The following is a 24737-nucleotide window of genomic DNA, read 5'->3' as shown; positions in this document are numbered from 1 at the left end:
CAAAATAATATGCAGCGCGTTTTCTGATGCATATAGTTGGGTAAGGACTGGGGGCTGGGAGATAAAGAATTTGGTCTCGAGCCACTCCTGCTCGCTGCGCTGGTATCCGATCTATTACACTGACGGTTGCTTCACGTCATCAGTTTCACTGGATCCAACCTGGTCATCCCTGGCGTACAAACTAACACATTGATTGGTGTTCTATAGCTCATATCGATAAAGAACGCCACTGTATGTCTCCGGTACGGGTGACGTGATCAGGGGAAAGTTACCAGAAGGAGAGGTACCGGTACTGTAGATTGTGCCATAACCTGAGACACCTAGGACTTGTTCAGTTAGCTTGTGAGGAGTGTATATGTGTGCTGGATGGGATTGGGAAATGGGATGTGTGGACCAACGCATAAACATGACACATTAGAGTACGGTAGGTACCTAAGTAGAATAGATATTGGGATGCAGCAATGAGGTACCGGTATACATTAAGAGGTTAGGATAGCATGGATAGCTGTATTAAGCCACCTTATGGACTGATGACCCTGGGATGTATTTAAACCCACTTGTACGTACTGTGCAACATGTGTAAGGTAATCTAAGGCTTTGCGTATGAGGTTGATGAACGTCATATAATTCCACGCGTAAGATAGTAACTAATGCAATTCTGCCATGGAGTTTGCCATCATACTTTATCTAACAAATAAAGTAAAATATGCATTTACCTTAGTGTTTATATCTTAAGTACCTATTTACATTTTAAACTGAGACACCAGTTTACCAGCCATGCTGACCATCCAAATTATTATGGTACGTAACAAAGAAGTTCGTAACGACCTTTTGAAAAGCACCACTTGAATTATTTCTGTCTTACCTTACTTGATGGCATAACTTGGTCCATATTTTCGGATACAGCAAATGATAACCAAAACTAAGTTTCGAAGTTGCAGCATTCATTCAATGGTTCAACAGAACCATGCAGTCTCTCGTTAAAAGAGTATAAGAGAAAAAGCATACTATAATGCACAAAATATTACGGTAGCAAAACAGTAGGGCCTACTGGTAAATAATGTCATTTAATATACCGTATCATCTCACTTGTTTTGATTTTCGGACAGCCTACTCCGAAAATCTATAATGTGTATGCATTTCTTCAGATTAATAAGCAGCAGCAGTAATAGCATGGTAATAGGCTACTGTTTTTTTCGTAGCACTTCTATGCAGTAGCCCAATGTTTTTTTTAGTTTTTTTTTTTAGAAGCTACTTACACACACGACGACACAGCGTTCGAAGAGGATGCATAATTATTAGTGCAGAGGGCAGTGCGTTTTAAACTGGGCGGATAATGCATCACTCCTAGTTCTTTGGTATCACTTATTTGGAAGATAAATGACTTAAGGATTTGAAATTATAAATATGTCATTTTTTTGAAATCATGTTTCTGAATAAGCCCATGTTATCAAAGAATCTGGTACCTTGTGGATCTTGGCAAAGAGAATAAGTGATCTTGGTCATGAATGAACAAGGCGTTCTGTGTGTGCGTTCGCTCAAATTTATACCGTTGCATTTTTACCAAGTACAGTACAGTTTCTACTGTATTTGTTTTTACCAAGGATCATATAAGATAAATTTTTACTATACTGGGACGTTAATATGATACGTTGCCAAAATTATCGTCGTTTAAATAAAGCTATGCTAAATAATCTTGTCATATGGACTATTATTTCATTTATCGTTATTACTTCGTTTGTCTTTCTTGTTCTTGAGAGGAAAAGATTTATGAACTTTGACTTCAGCGGTAGCTCGGCGAGGCAAGTAGTTTCAAAATCGAAGAGGATATCAAATTTATTGAATTAGGCCTATCTTGGAATAATTTCCTTGAAATATGCTCACAGAATACCGGTAATTTCTCGTTCTCCGTTGTTGGATGGCTGCTGTTGGTCATACGGAACAGAAGCCCCATTTTATAGGTAAGTTGGTAGAACCTTGTAAAGTTATTTATTTTTTACTTACAGTGAAAGATTGCTGCCGTGGTAAAATTTGATCGAAAACTCGAAAACTTATGCATGTTTTGGTGATGTAATAGGTATGGGTACGGTACTCGTACTTGCAAAATAACCGTTAAATACCGGTACGGCGGTTCGTAACTATGTAGGCCTGCTATGTGTGAAGCATTGCGTTTACTGTATATTTTATCTTTATGAATATTTGATGACGATTATGGCGGTTATTTGCGAAGTATAAAAGTTGGGTTTTAAGACACATGAGTTTACAGATGCCTAGGACTGCTGAGAGATGCAGTTACAGCAACGAGGTACACCTACCTTATCATATTTCATTGTTGTAATACACGTCTCTTGGATATAACATTTGAATGTATATGTGAATAAATGTATTTACAATCATCACACAACAGATACAAAGAGCAATTTTATTTACAAAATAATATATAACTGGTAGCCTAAATTTACAACAAATACCATACATTCTTAGGTCAGTTTCAGTGGCGGGGACGGAGCGGTTCGGTGCAAGTACTGTGACGTCATTACTCGGTTAAACCGAGTACAACTTTATAGCGGTAAATTTAAAATTTATATTGACCTTCTAGGGTACAGTTTACATTTATAGAGAAGATTATAAATTATTATCAGTGGTACAATGCTCCGTACTATCTGATGTTGGTTATTTGCACAATTTTTGTAGTATAATATAAATTTAACACTTAATGTAACAAACAGTGTAATTGCACATCTAAGCTTAATATGAGGCATATCATGTAGACATGAATAAAGAAATAAACACACAAATGAATAAATAAATACAATAAATATGAATGCACATAATGTGATAATTGACGAAACAAAATCTAGTGCTTTGAAATATGCCTGAACTCATATAATGTCAAACATTTCATTTATAACTATGTGGTAAGGAGTTTAATGAAAAATCTGTTAAGATAATATCAGTAATGAAAATAAGTAAAGTATACAAATGAACTCAATTTTTCATCTTGTGACAAGCATTAAAATCAGACAACACGTACACAGACAGTATGGGAAGTAACGTTAGTGTCCTGTATTGCATGGAACAGGTGTTGTATAGGAGGAATTTCCGTTCAGAAATATCAGAGTTTCAGCTCGTTTTGCAGAAAGCGATGACCTTCGGCCTGAAAGAATTTGTCCAGCACATGAAAACACCTCCTATGCGGGCGCAGATGTAGCAGGTACGCTAAGGTAAGCAAGAGCAAGTTCGCTTAAGGGTCAATGAATATTGAATTTTCACGACCTTGTAATCGAAATCGACTTTCATCCTATTAGGTCATGTTACATACATTTAGTACGTGTCAAAGAGATGTTAAGTGCAGAAAAAATGGCAAACCGGACACCAGTGGGATCCGAACCCACAACCTCCCGAGTTCGCGTTGGTAGCTCTTCCATTTTAGCTATGGTGGCCTAGTTCTTTTTTGTTCTGTTGGAAAGGGTCTAAGCTACAGGCTTGGCTCTATCCTCTACAACCATCTGTGACTGCATGTCATCGCATATAAAAGTAGCCAAACTCCTATGCAACTTACTTTTTTTTTTCCTGCACTGTCTCATCCATACATAGGAATGGTCTTACTTTCACGATATGCAACTGTATTTGTACCATGTCCTTACGATGCGCCAGTTTTATGTGATTCCACAAATTTGACGTTCCTCCACCTTTACAATAGATTTGATTGCAAATTTTACAAGTAGCAGATTTTCTACCTGGACTGCTAGTAAAATACTGCCATGCTTGCGAGGACTTTCATGGCATTATTGCTTCTTTATTATTACAAATATTGGTAGAAAATATAGCGCATGTATGTAGTATATGTAGTATAAGGAAACAAATAGAACAGATGTCTCAGTCTGGAGTCTGAACAGTAGCACAGTGGTGTTGCGAGTGTAGCCTGGTTGGAAGGTTTACTGAAGCACCCGCAGCGCTATACAGAGTATTCGAGTTGATCGGTGCTCTGTGACGTCACATAAACCTGAAGAACCGAGTTAACCGTTCTACTTCCTCTGTCCCCACTACTAGTCAGTTTTAAAACGCAATGAAAATGGTAGTCTATATGTCCTGTCGTTGAAGGACATGCGTGGACATTGCGTACCTAGTGTGTCGTTCACTTTTCTTTTTCACCTCTTTAGCCTATATGGCAATAGATCAAGCAAATATTTCACAATAAGAGGGCTCAATCTTATTTCTTTCTGTCTGAAGGACAATTTTAAGGTTATTCCGATCAGAAATGGAATGTTTGCAGATGTTTTCTCTTAACACACTCCACAAATTTTCAGTGGCATTGATGTCTGGAGACTGTGGAGAAGTATCAAGTATATGGGGACAGTTATTGAGTAATTACATGCATATCTTACAGGTCTTATGTTTTGGGTCGTTCTCTGCGAGAACGTGAAACAATCCCGCAAGCCTAATTTCTCTCCTTAATATGTCAAAATACGCATCTTCTTCCATAGTACTGTACTATCTATGAAATGGAGTTTCGCTACACCCGAAGTAGCCATAAAACCCCATACCATCAGGGACCCATGCCCGTCTTTCTCCTTTGGTAGAAGTTATTTTCCCTGCAAGCTCCGTGTTTGGCTAACACCAAATACTGACTTTCCCATCCGATGCAAACACATTGCATTTACTTTCATCGGTAAATACTACTGCTTTGCAGCAGTCAAAATATTTATCAGCGTGATGTGTGACAAACTGGAACCTAATACGTTTGTTGTTCTTGCTGATGCATGGTTTATTGCGCAATACTCGAACAATGAAATCCTCTCTACACGGTTTCTGGACAGGCTGTTTTCTTCAATAGAACTTCTGATTCCTTGGCAAGTTATGGTGCATTTAACGTGGGACTCTTCTTTATTTGAAGTCGAATTCATCACTCGTCTTACGCAGTGAATATTTTTCTCGCAGGGCTGAGTGGCTCAGACGGTTGAGGTGCTGGCCTTCTGGCCCCAATTTGGCAGCTTTGATACTGGCTCAGTCCAGTGGTATTTAAAGGTTCTCAGATACTGGCATGTTAAAGAACTCCTGCGGGTCAACATTCCGGCACCTCAGCGGTTAAGTGGGACGCAAAAACGTTATTATTAACAATATTTTTCTTGAGCTACAGTAGTCTTTGTTCTCTATTGTGCTGTAATGATATTTTGCACAGTAGAATGACATGACTCACAATTTTGCCGATCTGAAGCAGAGATATAACCACATGGTTCTGAATGTGAGAGCCAGACGTAGCTTGCCTGGGGGGCATGTATTGGACACTGTACCACTTTCCCTGCGCATTCAATTTGCACTTGTTTCAGTGTTTTCCATTTTATGCACATATATTCATAGAAATTGTATGTACTTTTATAACTCCTGAAGTTGGATATGTAATGGAGTAAATAAGCAGTGTACCAGTAATTTTCATTTGGAGGAAAATGTCAGTTTGTACAGGTGTACCAGTTTCATAGAGAGTTACTGTATGACTTTAAATGTAACCAATTGACTCCTTTTAGCTGTTAATTTTGGTAACACTAATGCTGTTTGTAACTATATTTTTTCATTACCGTACTGTATTTTTCTACTTTGAATTATTTTAGAATTGCAGGAACTGAAGTAAAGATTTGTGTAAATGTTATTTTTTATCTATTAAGTGAAAATTAATTGTTTTCCTTATTATTAATTCAGTACATTGGAATTATATATATATTTTTTCTTTCTATTGATTAATTTTAATACATAGGCTAAATAAGAGCAGAAAATATTCACAACAATTTTTTTAAAAAGGTCATAAAAGGCATTAAACTATCAAATAGGCTATTGGAAGCTAAAAGAGGCAAAAACTTAACTGGTCCTATCGTTCCCAAGTGAATGTAAACATGTTTGTCTCTATGTGACACTTCGATATATCCACTCAATTTTTTAAAAAAATGCATTTTGCCTAACTTCCAGGAACTACTAACGAGCATGTTTCCTTTGAAGATAAAGTTTTAATTAAACAGTTGACAATATACTGAGTACACTTTTAACACTGTACGACACTTCTGTTCTAGTGTCACCGATGGCGGTAGGTGGGGGTGGCATTATATCGAGGTAGTTGTTATGCTACTTTCATCAAGAATATCTGTTCCTCGTTGTGGCGGTATATCAGCTGCTGCACACCTCCATGCTGCATTACTTATCATATGGCTTGTAGTGATTGAAATAATAACAATAAGTTATTTTATTAATTTGGCCACCTAATCAATACAATAAATCTTGTCTTTGTTTAGTTACATTGACATGTTAAATAAAATGGTACATGTTTCGCCTTACAAATAGGCATCAGCCATGGGTTTAACCTTGAAATAAAATCAAGCACCTGATTTACAATAAAATAAAACTAATTTATAAAAAGCCTTGAACATACTTGAAAGAAAATTAACTTATGGTAAAAGATTAGTACAGTGTTGGTTTTAAAGCTATGCTATGAGTGAGAAGTTTACATTTGGTGAAATTATTTGCAATAGTGACATTGGAAGACTACCATTATAAGTAAAATGAATAAAGCAACATTTTGTTATAGACAAGTGGTAAAGTTGCTATAAAATGATGTTGACCGACTAGCGGTTAGGACTAGATAATAATGAGAATCACGATCTAAATCGTATTTTTAAAAACATAATGTTGAATAAAATAATGTTGAAAGATGGTCAAGTGACCTGTAATTATTTGTTTACGTAAAATAAAAGTCAAAAGTCAATAGCATACGATGATGTTGTGGTTCACTTTGATGAAGAACGAGGTTGTAGTTGAAGGTTAATATACAATGTTAATATTGGACCGCTATGGACCGGGCTTGTAGTGCCCGGAATGTTCGGCTCGCCTGTTGCACGGTTTTCTGTTTGACATCCGTGGGTGACTTCCATGTCTGAATGTAGTAGGATGATGACGAGATGGGAAGAGAGTGAAACCCAGTGTCCGTATGTAGCCTACTTGTGTCGAATAACACGAATGGGTAGGCTCAAAGCTTTATGTACTGAGTGAGTAGGCCGTGTCGTTAGGGGCGCACAGCTGTGACTATGAATTGGGGAGAGGGTGGGTTTGAGCCCCACTGTTGGCAGCCCTGAAAGTGGTTTTCCATGGTTTCCCATTTCCACAACAGACAAATGTTGGTGTTGTACCTTAATTAGGGTTACAGCTGCTTCCTTCCCACTCCTAGCCCTTTCCTGTCCCGTCGTCGCTATAAAACCTATGTGTCGGTGCGACGTAAAGCAACTTGTAAAAAAAGAAGAAAGAAGCTTTATGTCCCCATCCGACGGATCTATCAACATGCCCTCACCCCATATGAGCACTGCGGAGAGGGTTGTAATGGAATCCAGGCTTTTGGCATGCAATCTAGTGATAAGAAATTGTATACCACCACCTCTCCTCCCCTGCCAGCCAACATTCTGATGGTGAATTTTGTTTTGGTTACCGGGATTTGAACCGGCTAACTGCAGTGTCAGACCGTTTAGACTTGACCAGGCTGCATTGATCAACACTGACCGGTAATCAGCTAGCACTCTACTGTAGGTTTCAGACGAAGGGACAAGGGAGTCAATTTATTAGATAGCAGCAACAAAAAACAGGTTAGACAACCTAATGACCGAAGTTGTCCATTTTACTGTATATACATACCGTGGAATACTAATACATGGTTCAGATCACATAGCTGTGAGTTTGCATTCGGAGACAGTGTTGGCAAACCTGAAGATGGTTTTCCTTCAATTCCCATTTTCATACCGGGTTCTAGAACTGTTCTATCTATTGTCGCCATAAAATTGAAACTACTACAGCATTTTGTGGTGTCACTGTCTCCCTCAGTGGATCAGCGGTGGATTGAAGGCCGCTGGATCGCAAGATCACACAATGAAATCCGGCACAGGTAGTCGGATTTTTGAAAAATGAAGTCCATATCTTACAATGTCAGCTTGTAAAAGATATCTGGTGTCACATTTGGTGTTTACATGAAAAAATTAATTTCTTAACTGTCAATTGATTCACTGGGACTATGGAGTGGGTATGTGGGGAAACTGGGAGTGAGGTTTCTAGATCCTAAAGGGTGGGTAGGAGAAGGGATCTGCGCTCAGATGGCCTTCACTTAAATCGCAGTGGAACATACATGTAAGGAAATTTGTTTAGAAGGGTTATAGAGAGGTACATTCAGGGAAACGGGGTGGCCTAGGGAGCGGTGATAAGGGAACAGGGAACTGGAAGTCAAATAGGGATGACATAAAAATGTTAGTGCTGAACTGTAGAAGTATTGTAAAGAAAGGAATAGAATTAAGTAACTTAATAGATATATACTTATCAGATATTGTAACAGGAGTTGAATCATGCCTGAGAAATGATATAATGGATGCAGAAAATTTCTCACGGAACTGGAGTGTGTATCATAGAGATAGGATCGGAATGGTAGGAGGGGGAGTATTCATTCTGGTGAAAAAAGAATTTGTAAGCTACGGAAAAGTTAAGGATGACACATGAAATTTTAGGTGTAACGCTCATCTCTGAAGATAATAGGCAACTTGATGTCTTTGGAGTGTACAGATCGGGAAAGAGTAACACTGACGCTGATTCAGAATTATTTGATAAGATAATCAGCTATATGGGAAACGATAAGGAAATTAACATGATTGTAGCGGGTAATCTCAATTTACAAGTTATGAATCTCATTATAATCCATATTGCATTTCAGAATATAGAAGTTACAACATTAATTAAACCACCTTTCCAATACATAACAATCCTTATGTTTAGGGTATAACCATTATACAGGTCTAAAGCTAAAACTTCATGGTTCATCTGTATTGAACTGAGAATCACATGAGTAATTTTAATTATACATGTGTTCGAACTAGGACATGTTTCACTTATACTTAGTAAGCATCATCAGCTGGAAAAGTACTTAAACTGGTAGCAACAGTAGCTACACCTATAATGGCGCTTCGCACTGCATCTCTTCCGCCAGCTCCTAAATTGCGCAGTGCCCCACCCTCCCTTCCCTCCCACCCCCTGTGGGTGGGGGACGCAGACGAAGAATACACCCACGGTATACCCTGCCTGTCGTAAGAGGCGACTAAAAGGGACGACCAAGGGATGATAGGGTTAGAACCATTAAACTACATGTGATTAGTACCACCACGTGGGGAACACCATGGGTCGCTGTTACTTGCGCGTAGTACCACTATGTTAGGTACCAAATAGGTTTTTGATTAGTAGCAATCAGGAGCACCATGCAGTCAGGCTTTTACGGTACCTGTGAGTAGTAGCACTATACGAGCGACACCAGGGTTCTGGCTTGCCTATGATTAGTAGCCACTATATAAGGAACACCACGAGATAGTACGAGTCCCTGTGGTTAGTACACTTATGTGAAGAAAACCATAGGTTTGCGTTGCCTTTAAATGGCGCCGGTAGGTGTGAAACACCATAGGTATGTATAACATGTGCGAATTTCATTACCTGTGAGTAGTACCATAATGTGTGGAATACAGCGAGTCTACAATACGTTTGATTAGTACCGCACCATGTAAAATACCATGGTTCTATTTCCAAGCGATAAGTACCATTATGAGAGGCCGATGCCCTATACTTTGGACCCCATTAGCTTCCAGGCATCATCAATTCAGTATTGAGCTCTAGAAGCAGTCCCTTGGTCAGTATTACTATTGTTTTCCATCAGTTTCTGAGACTGTGGCATTGCGGGTCGGCTCCACTGATTGTTTTAACTTCATATCCATCCGTTCATTTTTCGTCCTCACGCTTTGAAGTCTGGTCAGTGGAAGATTTTGGATTTTTATTTTATCATTGCATTTCGTCTCATTTCGTACCATCAGGGGCCGATGACCTAGATGTTAGGCCCCTTAAAACAACAAGCATCATCATCACCACCCTTCCCTCCCATTTTGTTCTTCGCCTCTACTACCACATCCCTACAACACATGCAGCAGTAAGCTAGCGACCGACAGACCTTCTTAAACAACAAAACAGGACTATTCACCTCGCAGCCAACATAAGGGGTAAGTTATTTTAAAAACACTTTTCCTTCACAGAAGAATGTCCCTTAAGATCTAGCAACTGACACATATCTTTTCTTCCTTCCACAGGGTTCAACCTGGTTTGATTCTGCTTATTTCACATTAAAAGATTAGTTGAATTCCCCACTTGGAGCTCATGACAACAGATTGCCAACATACGATAATAACGGTCAAAGAGAATGTGAGGAAGTCCCTTGTGCTCATGCTGATTCAGGCGACATTTTTATCTATCTTCATAACATTCGTTTTTCAACCAACCCATCATGTGATTTCTATGTACCTGACTACGAACGGTCACTCATAGTAACTCACTGCAACATTTCAATTTCTTTCACCTCGTACGTATTTCCGCAATTTTATAGTTACCACTTGTTTTTAATAGACACAATATAGTCTTATTGACAGATTTTAAATTGTTAAAATTTGTTTTTATCAATGTAAAATTAGACCTTATTAAACATTTTATATTATATGAACTGGGTACAGGGCCCTGACCTATCTTTGGTTTAAGTCTTTTTTCTAGCTGATGATGCTTACTAAGTATAAGTGAAACATGCCCTAGTTATGTGTATAATGGTTATACCCTAAATATAAGGATTGTTATGTATTGGAAAGGTGGTTTAATTAATGTTGTAACTTATATACGATCTCAATTTACCAAATGTCAATTGGGAAGGTTATGCAAATGACAGGAAGCATGACCAACAAATGGCAAATAAGTTAATATAGGAAGGGCAGCTGATTTGAAAGTGATGGAACCAACCACGTGGTGGTACTAATCACATGTAGTTTAATGGTTCTAACCCTATCATCCCTTGGTCGTCCCTTTTAGTCGCCTCTTACGACAGGCAGGGTATACCGTGGGTGTATTCTTAGTTACAGTATTGAGCCAATGGGTAACTTTTGTTCTGCTTGAAACACACATTAGTTGCTAAGTAGAATGGCAGTCCCTTAAACTAAGTAAAGTATATACGTGGTTATGATTACCTTATTCCTAGAAAAATAAAGTGATGCAATGGATGTGGTGCTAGTAAAACCAGATGAGTTCTATAGACACACTGAAGTAATAGATGGTATTAGAATTAGTGATCACGAAGCTGTTTTTGTCGTAGTTAAAAATAAATGTGATGGAAGGAAGGTATTAAAATTAGGACTATTAGGCAGTACCATATGGATGATAAAACAGGCATGAGGGAGTTTTTAAAAAGTAACTATGATCGGTGGAAAATGTTAAATAAAAATGTTAAAATTTAAAGCAATTGTTGAGGAATGTGAATACAGGTTTGTACCTTTAAAGGTAGTAAGGAATGGTAAAGACCCTTTATATTATAACACAGAAGGAAAGAGATTAAGAAGGAGGTGCTGATTGGAAAGAAAGAGTTGGAAATGGCCATAGAAGTAAGGAGAAATTGAAAGAACTTGCTAGGAAACTGAATCTAGCTCATAAGACAGCTAAGGATAACATGATAGCAAGCATAATTGGATGCCGTTATGCACACTACATAGATTTTTCTTGAAGAAATGGCGCTTAGTCTACTGATGCAATTTAAGGTTTTCCTCACTTGCGAATAATACATCACTATGCTACAGCAATAACTCCCAACTGTTGGGAATCTACTGAGTAAAACTTCAAAAAATATAACGTGGCGGTAGCCATGATTAAAACCTGAATCTCCTGCTGTCTGGAAAGGCCCGCTAAGTGCTTGATCCACCGCGAGCCGTGCCACAACTCCGGTACATTATTCAAGTTTTAGATGGATAAATTCTAGAAGGGGAGCTATTCCCTAAAGTCGTTGCTATAACCACTTAATGATTTGAGGAATTTAACTTATCTGAGTCAAATACAAATTGTAGGACATGAGCCATTGTAGTATATACAATGCATATTTTTAATGGATTTTCCTTCACAATAGGCCTATTATATTCTGAGAGTACAGTATTGAGCCAATGGGTAACTTTTGTTCTGCTTGAGACACACATTAGTTGCTAAGTAGAATGGCAGTCCCTTAAACTAAGTAAAGTATATACGTGGTTATGATTACCTTATTCCTAGAAAAATAAAGTGATTCCGAAAGAAAATTTTGAATTTTAATTGCTTATTTCAGTCGCACATAATAGGAACAGAAAATGTGATTAAAGATATTTTCTCCCATAAGTACACACAAATCACTGGACAGGTAATAAGATTGTTGCTCTCAGATTCTTTGGCAGGCCTCGCCTTTGGGGCCAGATCCGACAGACCGCCTGCCAGGCGTGACCTTCAGAGACCCGGCCCGCTGCTCGCCATCAACTGTGACACCAAGCCTGTCGTGTTGTGCAACATAATCTGTCAACATTCCAGACCCTCTCGTTAATGGAATGATCCCTTTGTTCTCAGCAGGCCAAGCCTCATCCGCTGGCCTTTCAAACTAGTTTGAAATCCTTGCCGGTCGGGTCTGCCGTACTTAGAACTGTGCGATGGACATCGAAGCAGACGGTGTCCAGAGGGGAAAAAAATGCTGTTGCGGCTGTTGGAATGTGCATTTTGCTATATCTTAAATCATGCCAACAAAAAATCGATCGAAGTGGATGAAATCATGGATAGGAGAGCAAGACAGCTTTAGTCACACGAGTCTGATACAACACCTGAGAGAAAATGAACCGGACGATTACAAGAATTATTTGCGAATGGACCACAGCGATTATGATATGATGTTAGGTAAGCATGTACCGGGCGAGTTGGCCTTGCGGTCAGTGGCACGCGTATGTGAGCTTGCATCCGGGAGATAGTGGGTTCGAATCCCACTGTCGGCAGCCTTGAAGATGGTTTTCCGTGGTTTCCCATTTTCTTACCAGGCAAATACTGGGGCTGTACCTTAATTAAGGCCACGGCCACTTCCTTCGAACTCATACGCCTTTCCTATCCTATCGTCGCCATAAAACCTATCTGTGTCGGTGCGACGTAAAGCAACTAGCAAAAAAAAAAGTAAGCATGAATGGATTTTTCTCATTATTATTATTATTATTATTCTCGTATCAGAAACATACATGTTGTACACAGTTATAATTACTATATTACATTTGCCCAAAACTTGGCCACTTCCAGTGCATTTTTTTATGCTTGATATAGTTCATCTTCTGTGCAGGAGGCTGGACATAGACGACACTGGAGCATATGTTGGACGGTCTGGTCTTCTCCGCAGTCACATTGGATTTTTTCTTGATCTATATAGCCCCATCTTGCCAAATTAAGCTTGGATCTGCCAACTCCAGATCTCAGTCTATTCAGGGACTTCCAGGTCATCCATTCTTCATCGTAGCCAGGAGGTAGAGTTTCAGAAAATCTTATCCAGCCAGGAGGAAGGTAGGATGTAGCCCTCCATAATTGCAATCTGGCTTTTTCAGTAGTGGTTATAAGTTCCTTTGAAGTTCTGAGAAAACTCTTCCTTGACTTTAAACGTTGCAGATGCGGTTCATGCCCATATAGAGGATGGGTCCTTTCCTGTTCCACTGTCTTTCTTTCCTTGTTCGCAGCTATTTCTCTTCGAACAGAAGGAGGTGCTATTCCTGCAAGGTGGTAGAGCCATTCAACTGGAGTGGATTTCAAACAACCTGTTATAATTCTGCAAGTTTCATTGAGAGTTATATCCACCTGTTTGGCATATGTTGAATTATACCAGACAGGACACGCATACTCTGCCGCAGAATAGCATAGTGCCATTGCAGAAGTTCGGATGGTTTCAGGTTGGCTACCCCACTGTGATCCGGCCAGTTTCCGTAAAAGATTCTTCCTGGTGGAGACTTTCGATTTGCAGTTCACGCAGTGCTTCTTTAAAGTAAGAGATCTATCAAGTGTCGCTCCTAGATATTTTGGAGACTCGCAGTGTTCCAGTTCGACTCCTGACCATACTATCTTTAACTTGCGAGTAGTTTCCCTGTTTCTCAGATGAAAAGCACACACTTGTGTCTTTGAGGGGTTCGGTTTAAGCTGGTTTGTGCTGTAATATCTAGAAAGATCATTAAGGGCATCCGTGAGGGTGTTCTCCACTGTTTCAAAATCTCTTCTCTGAGTGGCTAGAGCGAGGTCATCAGCATACAAGAAGCTACTGCAATTGGGGGCTATGGGTTGCTCGTTTGTGTATATACTGAACAGAATTGGAGTCAGCACACTTCCTTGCGGAAGACCGTTTTTCTGTAGTCTCCATCGACTACGCTGTTCTTGGAAATCAACAAAGAACCTGCGATTCTGCAAAAGAGTGGCGATGAGTCTTGTTAGGTTAAAGTCCTTGGTTAGATTGTAGACCTTGACTAATAGTAGCTGGTGGTTGACAGTGTCGTACGCTGCTGATAAGTCAACAAATACCACTCCTGTCACCTTACGAGCCTCAAACCCATCTTCTATAAACTGTGTGAGGTTTAATAACTGTCCAGTACAGCTTTTACCAGGATGAAATCCAGATTGCTGAGGTATAAGTAATGGGTCAATTACAGGTAATAGGCGATTTAAGATCAATCTTTCCAGCAGTTTGTAAAGGTGACATAGTAGCGCAATTGGTCTAAAATTCTTTGGATCATTCCCTTCTTTACCAGGTTTCAGCAAGGCAATCACTCGGCTCTTCCGCCATATCTTTGGAATTTGGTTTCTGCTCAAACAGTTATTGAAGAGTTGGAGAATCCATTTCTTTGTCATTAAGCCAAAGTGTTTAATTTGCTCAGTTCGTATATCATCCAAGCCAGCTGATTTTCCATTTTTACTCTGTTTGATAGCCTTCTCTAATTCTTCCATGCTGAGTGATGATGTTAGGTCGTCGCTCTCCTCATGCTCTTCTCTTTGCAGTTTCGGTTTTTGTGATTTGTGGGTTGCCTTCCCGTTCAGCAGTAACTGATGTGCTATTTGGTTAGCAGTGATATTATGATGTGCGGTGGTCTTGGTTGGATCATTGCTTAGACGTCTCAGAAGTCTCCAAGCTTTATGACTGTCTCTTTTCAGGTCCAAGTTTTCAATAGTTTGTATCCACTGATCCCTTTTGGTCTCTCTAATAGAGGAAATAAGCTTGTTCCCTGCTTCCACAGTTACTTCACTGAAAGGATTTTCTTCAAATAAGTTGCTGTATTCTGCAAGTAGTGTGGCTTGATCTGAAGTAAGCCCGGGGATATAAGATGTTCGACAGCCATGGGGGATAGACATCCTTGAGCATCTCTTTACAGCTGTGGTGAAGGTGTCATAGTAACTGGGTACTGGTTCTATAGCAGATATTTCAGCGTCCAGTAATTCCGCAAATCTTGACCAGTCTGCCTTCTTAAAATTAAACCTCCTCCGAAAGGATACCATCTGAGGTCTTATAGCAGCAAATACTTGGCACATTATTGGTCTATGCTGTGTATTGGGTATTGGGGAACAGACAGATTTTACACATTGTTGGTTGATATTGCTGCTGCCAAATATGAGGTCAGGATTGTAAGCTCTTCTCCACCTGCCACTGTTAAAGGATCCAGGTAGTTTTGCATCATGGATTAAAGTCAGCTGGCTTATTTCTGCCCATTCTTGTACTGCTGTCCCGTTCTCATCTTTATGGTCATAGCCCCAGAGAGGACTATGGCTGTTGAAATCATCGATCACAATTTGCACATGCTTGTTTCCGAAATTGGATGGTAGGTTTACAGTGAATTGAGCACCAGGTGGTTTATAAAGGGATGAAATGGTGCAATTAGCTGTTTCTACAGTAAGGATTTCAATGTTGTTTTCCTCTGTGAATGCTGTGGATGAAATCTGGAAATCTGGATGAACAAAAATAGCACTTCCATATTTATCATGAGGTCTTTCAATGGCGAGACGCATTCCATCTATTTTTGGCCTGCGAATATCACAACCTCTATGTGTCTCCTGTATGCACAGTATGTGGCACTGGTGCTTCCTGCATAGTTCTTGTAGCAGTTCTTCTTTGGCTGGTGTAATGCCTTCTATGTTAACAGAGATAATCGTTAACTGTGGCCCTGAAAAGGGCTCAGGTGTGGATGTTTCTGTTGTGAAAGGATCAGCCGTCAGGTTATTCATTCTCTGACGTCGCCCAGGGTACGCCTGATTGCTTTTATTATCTTGATCACAAATCATCGCAATGTTTGATCCTTCTCAGTCTTATCCTTGGCTTTGACAATATGAAAGTGACTGAGGTACGAGCGATGCTAGTAATACCATTCCTTATGCAGCCGGTCCCTGTTATGAATGGTATGAAAATATCACGCATAGGGTCAGCTGGTGCGTGCATTTCAGTGGGTTTGGCAGACTGATATGCGAGCAACTTCTGGCTCGGCGAGGAAAGCAACGGGAAGCTATCTCACTCCTCATTTCCCTAGTACGCTTCTTCCAGTGATGCCTAGGCTATCTATGACAGCTGTTGGCATAACTGTGGAGGATCAGACCAGCCTTCGAACTGAATACCAAACATACACAACACATACATAATGGACTTGTTTACCGGGCTAGTTGGCCGTGCGGTTAGGGGCGCGCAGCTGAGAGCTTGCATCCGGGAGATAGTGGGTTCGAATCCCACTGTCGGCAGCCCTGAAAATGGTTTTCCGTGGTTTCCTATTTTCACACTAGGCAAATGCTATGGGCTGTGCCTTAATTAAGGCCACGGTCGCTTCCTTCCAACTCCTAGCCCTTCCCTATCCCATCGTTGTTATAAGACCTATCACTGTCGGTGCGACGTAAGCCACTAGTAAAAAATGACTTGTTTTGCGTAGCTCTTATTGGAGAACAGTCTAGTTGAAAGCGTATTTACTGTGGATATTGTAGCTTCTAAGCTGAAGAAGGAGGAAAGGAGGATACTGAAGAACGCTTGATTGCGACACCTCATGTTTTAATTGTCAGAGACACAGCCGCTCTTTGTACATTTCAATAAATTTTCCTAGCAGTGCCTTTGTCCACTCCATGCTTTCCTTACAGGAGGCTTGATCTGTGAGGCGAAGTCTTTCCGTTGAGGTGCTGACAACAGATCTGGTCTGTAGCGGATAACGCCTCAAACTGACCTTGCTCACTAACGAGCAGCCCTAGCCTGTCGGTATGCGTCACAAAAGACCTCACCTGTCAGAATTCCTTTCCGTGTATGGCTGGCTATTCAAACTCGAAATCAGGATCTCTACTGAATCCATCTATGTCATCCACGATGTCAGAATCTGCTTGAAAATTCTGGTAAAACTGTTTGGCATCTGCAGGTATTAGGTGCATCAGCGACCCAAGGTCTCTAAGTTTGGCTTCAGATATAGGTTTTCCGTTTGGCCACAAAGGTATTAATGCCTGATGAAAAGGAACTGTAGTTTCCTGTGGTCGTCCCTGTCTTGACTTATTTAGATTTACTTCCTGAGATTCCTTTTGACGTACATAGTGAGTGGCTGTGATTTCAAGAGCTGGATTTCTTTCAGTTTTAGCTGATTTATCTTGCAACCATGGACATCAGTTTTCCGATTCACAACGATGGGGTTTTTCTGCCTGCAGTTTCTCATTACGTTTAAGTAGTCCTCCGCAGTGTATAAATGCTGTTGAAATTTGAGGGCACACTCAATACCTGCAAAGTCACTGTCGCTGGGAAGAAAACTGTGACCAGGTACTAAAAATCGCATAGTTATCTTCTGAAGAGTAGGGTGTTGATCCAGTACTGCCGTCATCATCAAAACTATTTTAATATTACGGTTCTGACCATAATATTAGCTCAGAAATAGTGGACACTTCTTCCAGTAGGTGTTTCATTAAGCATGAGCCGACTTCTTGTGCCCCGTGACCTGCCACACCTTCCAGCCAAATGTAGCAGTGACTTTTATTATTACTTCCCTCGCGTACTCTCCAGTTGTATAACCATAGCTGACATTTGTAAAACACAATGTTTGTTGGAATTCATGGCAATGGTAATGCTTTTTCCATGTCAAAAGTAATTGTTTTCAGTCCTTCAGTTTCCTTGGGATGCAGTAAATCATTTCTCTTGAAATTTTGCGCTGTTTCTGCTTCAGCTAAATGGTTTGCCTTCTTATCTGACAGAATATCTCGATCATGATTATTCTTGACACCTTTAATTTCAGCATCAAGAGAATCGCATATATTGCACATGTCCTTTTTGAGTTTCTTTATTTGCAAATTGAATTTCATTAGAAAGAGTTTCTTGTACATTGAAAACAAAACTGGATTTTCATTTTCCCCCTTGTACATGTCATAGATCAACGGAAGGGTCGTATCACTACTGAGAAACTCCCTTTCGGTTTCTTTTCAACAATCATGGGATTTGTACCTTGGATATTTGTTGACGTGTTCAATATTACCTTGAATTCTCTCATCAGATATTTTATTGCTCCCACCACCAATTCCATGAAGATCTCTAACTCTGTTGCTACTCTTCAGTTTCTTTAGAGCTTGATCAACCTTACAGCTGGAATTACTCAACGTCTGCAGAAACATAGATTTACAAACTTTAATACCGGCAATCTTGTATTCCCTGGTGAAAGACTTCCTTATTCCTCTTCCTCCTGATAGGCACTTCGGTCACCATACTAGTTATGAGGGCAGTTTGGGCATCATGGGATTCAACATTCACGTTCACGAACATCTAAAGAGACTTTCTCACTGCACATGCATTTACAAAGAAAATTTTTAAACGTCTTCTCTTCTTTTCTCTTTACATGTTGGGTCGTGTAGGACTTATACTGTACGCATTTTTTCTTCCAAACATCGTGGTTCTGCATTGGATATTTCCTCTTCCTACCTTTACTAGGTCGCCCTTGCTTGCCATTTTTCGCATTGTCAGTAACGCTGCTTTCGGTACAAAGTCCATTGTTGTCAGAAAGATCTTGTGCTTCATTGCCGCACCAGTCCTCGGTGTTTGTGTAGTTCTTCTCAGTGGCTTCCGAACTGGTATTAAGAATTTCATTCCCAGTATTGACAATTTCAGCTTCAACTTGGTCATCTTGGGAATCCTAAACAATGAAAAAAAAATTAATGGATGATAATAAAATACTAACCTATGTTCAGACACTTTGTATAGTATTGAATAAATACACCCGTAATTTTAAAATTTGAATTACACACGAAGGTTTAGAAGTATACACACCTCCAACAAGTTTGGTGACACAGGCACAAAGTTGTCTACTTCAAGTGGCTCTAGATTGTTCCGTACAGCCCCATGAGAAGACTGCCAAATCTCACCTTCAGCACCTGTATTCACATCATGTAGTCCCACCACAGGAATGTCTTGTTTGTTAATTGTAACTGGCATTACGTTATTATTTGGATTCTAGACAGTAACAAAATGATCGAAATACGATTACAATATATTGTGAGTATCATTACGATTCTAATACTGATGATTATCAATATTATTGATACCTAAACAATGATATGTCTACAGAAATGGCCCTGCTTTCATTATTCTGATCTGGAATTCATTGATTTGGTGCGTATTACCTAGCTTAACATGTTAAAACACTGTTACACTGAAGCTTTCGCAGCTTCTTCAAATAAATATATCGGTACAGAAATATTGCTTTCATTGCAGAATACTGTAGAACAATCTCATTTTGATACTAATCTTAGAAAGATCTTCTAGAGAATGATTCTCCGACGTAACCTTCTTAGCAAGCTGCGTTAGTAGCATTGTCCTTCTCCTTACTTTTGGAAGTACTTGATACATCGCTGAACTACGTCACTTGATAAACAACTCAGTGTATCACCACATAAAATTGTTAGCACTATCGAAAATGTGGGCTCTCTTGCTGTCATCCGCGCAAATTGTGAGGAATGTGGTGCTTGGTCTAATGATGCAAACTGGAAGGTCGCATAGTCTACTGATGCAATTTACCTTTTTACTGATTCCCGTTTTGTCGCTTAGGTTTTCTGTTTACTTGCAACTAATGGACTCTTTAATGTAGTAGGGAAATTTTTGTAAATAGTTCAAGCCTTACTCTACAAGATAGCGCTAAAATCTCAATTTTTGTTAAATGGCGCTTAGTCTACTGATGCATAACGGCATCCAATTGTCAGTCATACAAATTTTAGTGAAAAATGAAGTGTTTGTATAGGTACCTTAAGGCAGAAACAGGTTCCAAGGAGGACATTCCAGGAATCATTAATGAACATGGGGAGTGTGTATGCGAGGATCTACAAAAGGCAGAAGTATTCACTCAGCAGTATGTGAAGATTGTTGGTTACAAGGATAATGTCCAGATAGAGGAGGTGACTAATACTAAAGAAGTATTAAAATTTACCTATGATAACAATGACATTTACAGTAAGATTCAAAAGTTGAAAACTAGAAAAGCAGCTGGAATTAATAAGGTTTCAGGGTATATACTAAAGACAATGGGTTGGGATATAGTACCCTATCTGAAATAATTATTTGATTATTGTTTGGTTGAAGGAGCTATACCAAAAGAATGGAGAGTTGCTATCGTACCCCTTGAGTATAAAGGAAAGGGTGATAGACATAAAGCTGAAAATTTCAGGCCGGTCCGTTTGTCATGCATTGCATGCAAGGTTAGGGAAAGCATTCTTTCTGATTATACTAGACATGTTTGCAAAATTAATAACTGGTTCGATAGAAGGCAATTCGGTTTTAGGAAAGGTTATTCCACTGAAGCTGAACTTGTAGGATTCCAGCAAGATATAGCAGATATCCTGCATTCAGGAGGTCAAATGGACTATATTACGATTGACCTGTCTAAAGCATTGGATCATGGGAGACTACTGGTAAAAATGAGTGCAATTGGACTAGACAAAAGAGTGACTGAATGGGTTGCTATATTTATATAAAATAGATCTCAGAGAATTAGAGTAGGTGAAGATTTATCTGACCCTGTAATAATTAAGAGGGGAATTCCTCAAGGCAGTATTATTGGACCTTTATGTTTTCTTATATATATAAATGATATGAGTAAAGAAGTGGAATCAGGGATAAGGCTTTTTGTGGATAATGTTATTCTGTACAGAGTAATAAATAAGTTACAAGATTGTGAGCGGCTGCAGGGTGACCTCGATAGTGTTGTGAGATGGATAGTAGGCAATGGTATGATGATAAACGGGGTTAAAATTCAGGTTGTGAGTTTCACAAATAGGAAAAGTCCTCTCAGTTTTAATTACTGCGTTGATAGGGTGAAAGTTCCTTTTGGGGATCATTGTAAGTACCTAGGCATTAATATAAGGAAAGATCTTCATTGGGGTAATCACATAAGTATGATTGTACATAAAGAGTACAGATCTCTGCACATGGTTATGAGGGTATTTAGGGGCTGTAATAAGGATGAAAAGGAGAGGGCATATAAGTCTCTGGTAAGACCCCAACTAGAGTATGGTTCCAATGTATGGGACCCTCACCAGGATTACTTGATTCAAGAACTGGAAAAAATCCAAAGAAAAGCAGCTCGATTTGTTCTGGCTGATTCCCGACATAAGAGTAGCGTTACAAAAATGTTGCAACATTTGGACTAGGAAGACTTGGGAGAAAGACGAGCTGCTCAACTAAGTGGTATGTCAAATAAATATTAGAGTTTATTTATTCCACCTGTTGTGCACTACTACTTTGCCAGTGTGTTTTGTGATGTAGTACTACCAACCTACAAAGTTTGAACAAAATCAGTGATGCGGACATCGTGCCCTCCCCTTGTCAGTATATTCACCATGTGAAGGTGCAGATGAGAATGAAGTTGACAAGTTTATGAAGCATTGAGTTACTTTGTAGTCAGTCAACAGCAAGGATAGGATAGTGCTAATGGGCGATTTCAATGTAAGAGTTGGAGATAGAACTGAACGACTGGGGAAGACATGGAAGCTAATGGGAATGGGAAGTGCTTGCTGGACTTCTGTGCTAGTATGGGTTTAGCAGTTACAAATACATTCTTCAAGCATAAGGCCGCTACACATGCGAGGCTAGGGGTACCAGATCCATAATAGATTATAACAGACTTCAAATTCAGGAAATCTGCCAGGAATGTACAGGTTTTTCGGGGATTTTTCGATGATACAGACCACTATCTGATCTGTAGTGTTGTAAGTATCTCTAGGCCTAGGGTAGAGAAAGTGAAATCTGTCTGCAAACAAATAAGGGTAGAAAATCTCCCCCCCCCCCCCCCACATGGCACTACAGCTCTTGAAGGGCCTTGGCCTACCAAGCGACTGCTGCTCAGGCCAAAGGCCTGCAGATTACGAGGTGTCGTGTGGTCAGCACGACAAATCCTCTCAGCTGTTATTCTTGGCTTTGGCCGGGGCCGCTATCTAACCATCAGATAGCTCCTCAATTCTAATCACGTAGGCTGAGTGGACCTCGAACCAGCTTTCAGGTCCAGGTAAAAAATTCCTGACCTGGCCAGGAATCGAACCCGGGGCTTCCGGGTAAGAGGCAGGCATGCTACCCCTACACCACGGGGCCAGCATAGAAAATCCCCAGGACGAGGAAATTGGACATAAGTACATGGATATGATTAGTGAGAAGTTTCAAACAGTGGATAGTAAGTGGGGTCAGGATATAGAAAGAGAATGGGTGGCATACAGGGATGCTGTAGCAGAAAGAGCAAGGGAATGCCTAGGAACAACTGTGTGTAAAGTTGGAAAAAACTAACATCTTGGTGAAATGATGAAGTGAGAGAAGCTCTTAAATGTAAAAAGAAGGCTTATCAGAAATGGCTCCAAACAAGGGCCCAAGCAGACAGGGATTTGTATGTAGATGAAAGAAACAGAGCGAAACAAATAGTTGTTGAATCCAAAAAGAAGTCGTGGGAAGATTTTGGTAATAACCTGGAAAGGCTAGGTCAAGCAGCAGGGAAACCTTTCTGGACAGTAATAAAGAATCTTAGGAAGGGAGGGAAAAAAGGAAATGAACAGTGTTTTGGGTAATTCAGGTGAATTCATAATAGATCCCAGGAAATTACTGGACAGGTGGAGGGAATATTTTGAAAATCTTCTCAATATAAAAGGAAATCTTCCTGGTGGTGTCACAAACAGCCAAGCTCATGGGGAGGAGGAAAATGATGTTGGTGAAATTACGCTTGAGGAAGTGGAAAGGATGGTAAATAAACTCCTTTGTCATAGGGCAGCAGGAATAGATGAAATTAGACCTGAAATAGTGAAGTATAGTGGAAAGGCAGGGATGAAATGGCTTCATAGAGTAGTGAAATTAGTGTGGAGTGTTGGTAAGGTACCTTCAGATTGGACAAAAGCAGTAATTGCACCTATGTATAAGCTAGGGAACAGGAAGGATTGCAACAACTATCGAGGTATCGCATTGATTAGTAGACCAGGCAAAGTATACTGGCATCTTGGAAGGGAGGGTGCGATTAGTGGTTGAGAGGAAGTTCGATGTCAGGATCAGATTTTCAGTATGCGGCAGGTAATTGTAAAATGCTAAGAGAGGAATAGACAGTTATGTTTGTTTCGTAGATCTAGAGAAAGCATATGATAGGATACCGAGGGAAAATAATTTCGCCATTTTGGGGGACTATAGAATTAAAGGTAGATTATTAAAATCAATCAAAGGCATTTATGTTGACAATTGGCCTTCAGTGAGAATTGATGGTAGAATGAGTTCTTGGTTTGAGGTACTTGCAGGGGTTAGACAGGGCTGTAATCTTTCACCTTTGCTGTTCGTAGTTAACATGGATCATCTGCTGAAAGGTATAAAATGGCAGTTAGGGATTCAGTTAGGTGGAAATGTAGTAAGCAGTTTGGCCTAAGCTAACGACTTGGTGTTGATGGCAGATTGTGCCGAAATCCTGCAGTCTAATATCTGGGAACTTGAAAATAGGTGCAATGAGTATGGTATGAAAATTAGCCTCTCGAAGACTAAATTTATGTCAGTAGGTAAGAAATTCAACAGAATTGAATGTCAGATTGGTGATACAAAGCTAGAACAGGTCGATAATTTCAAGTATTTAGGTTGTGTGTTCTCCCAGGATGGTAATAATGTAAGTGAGATTGAATCAAGGTGTAGTAAAGCTAATGCAGTGATCTCGCAGTTGCGATCAACAGTATTCTGTAAGAAGGAAGACAGCTACCGGATAAAACTATCTCTACATTGGTCTGTTTTCAGACCAACTTTGTTTTACGGGAGCGAAAGGTGGGTTGACTCAGGATATCTTATTCGTAAGTTAGAAGTAATGGATATGAAAGTAGTGAGAACGATTGCTGGTATAAAAGTTGGGAACAATGGCAGGAGGGTACTCGGACTCAATGGATGAAGCTATGCGCATAAACCGGCTTCAGTGGTGGGGTAATGTGAGGCAAATGGACGAGGGTAGGTTATCTAGGAGAATAGTGGACTCTGTTATGGAGGGTAAGAGAAGTAGAGGGAGACAATACGACGCTGGTTAGACTTAGTTTTTAACGAATTAAAGATAAGAGGTATGGAACTAAATGAGGCCACAGCACTGGTTGCAAAAAGAGGATTTTGTCAACATTTAATAAATTCACAGAGGCTTGCAGACTGAATGCTGAAAGGCATAACTGTCTATAATCATAATGTATGTATGTATGTATGTAATTTACAGCCGTCTCTAGAGCATTGAAGGCTTTAGCGTGAGAAGGCCTAGGGCTTTGTTCATCTGGTTATCAGCTACATCGTCATCTTCATCTACAGGTTCCTCACAATCTGTTGCAACAGCAGGATTTTGTTATTGTTCAAAATTTGCTAGGCAAATTAATTTGGTCATTAGCATCTT

At 39.8% G+C, this 24737-nt stretch overlaps 1 long non-coding RNA gene across 1 annotated transcript in view; it reads left to right on the top strand.

Annotated features, from left to right (window-relative positions):
- Positions 1-346: 346 nt before the first annotated feature.
- The window catches only part of LOC136885488 (uncharacterized), a 154273-nt gene continuing 129882 nt past the window's right edge, over positions 347-24737 (top strand). Inside the window, exon 1 of the long non-coding RNA XR_010861539.2 lies at positions 347-424. This is a non-coding gene — a long non-coding RNA (uncharacterized lncRNA). The remainder of the gene's footprint in view (positions 425-24737) is intronic.

The sequence above is a fragment of the Anabrus simplex genome, chromosome 14, assembly GCF_040414725.1.
Source record: "Anabrus simplex isolate iqAnaSimp1 chromosome 14, ASM4041472v1, whole genome shotgun sequence".
Taxonomy (NCBI): domain Eukaryota; kingdom Metazoa; phylum Arthropoda; class Insecta; order Orthoptera; family Tettigoniidae; genus Anabrus; species Anabrus simplex.
The sequence above is the reverse complement of the archived record's forward strand: the minus strand, read 5'-3'. Positions and strand labels throughout refer to the sequence as shown.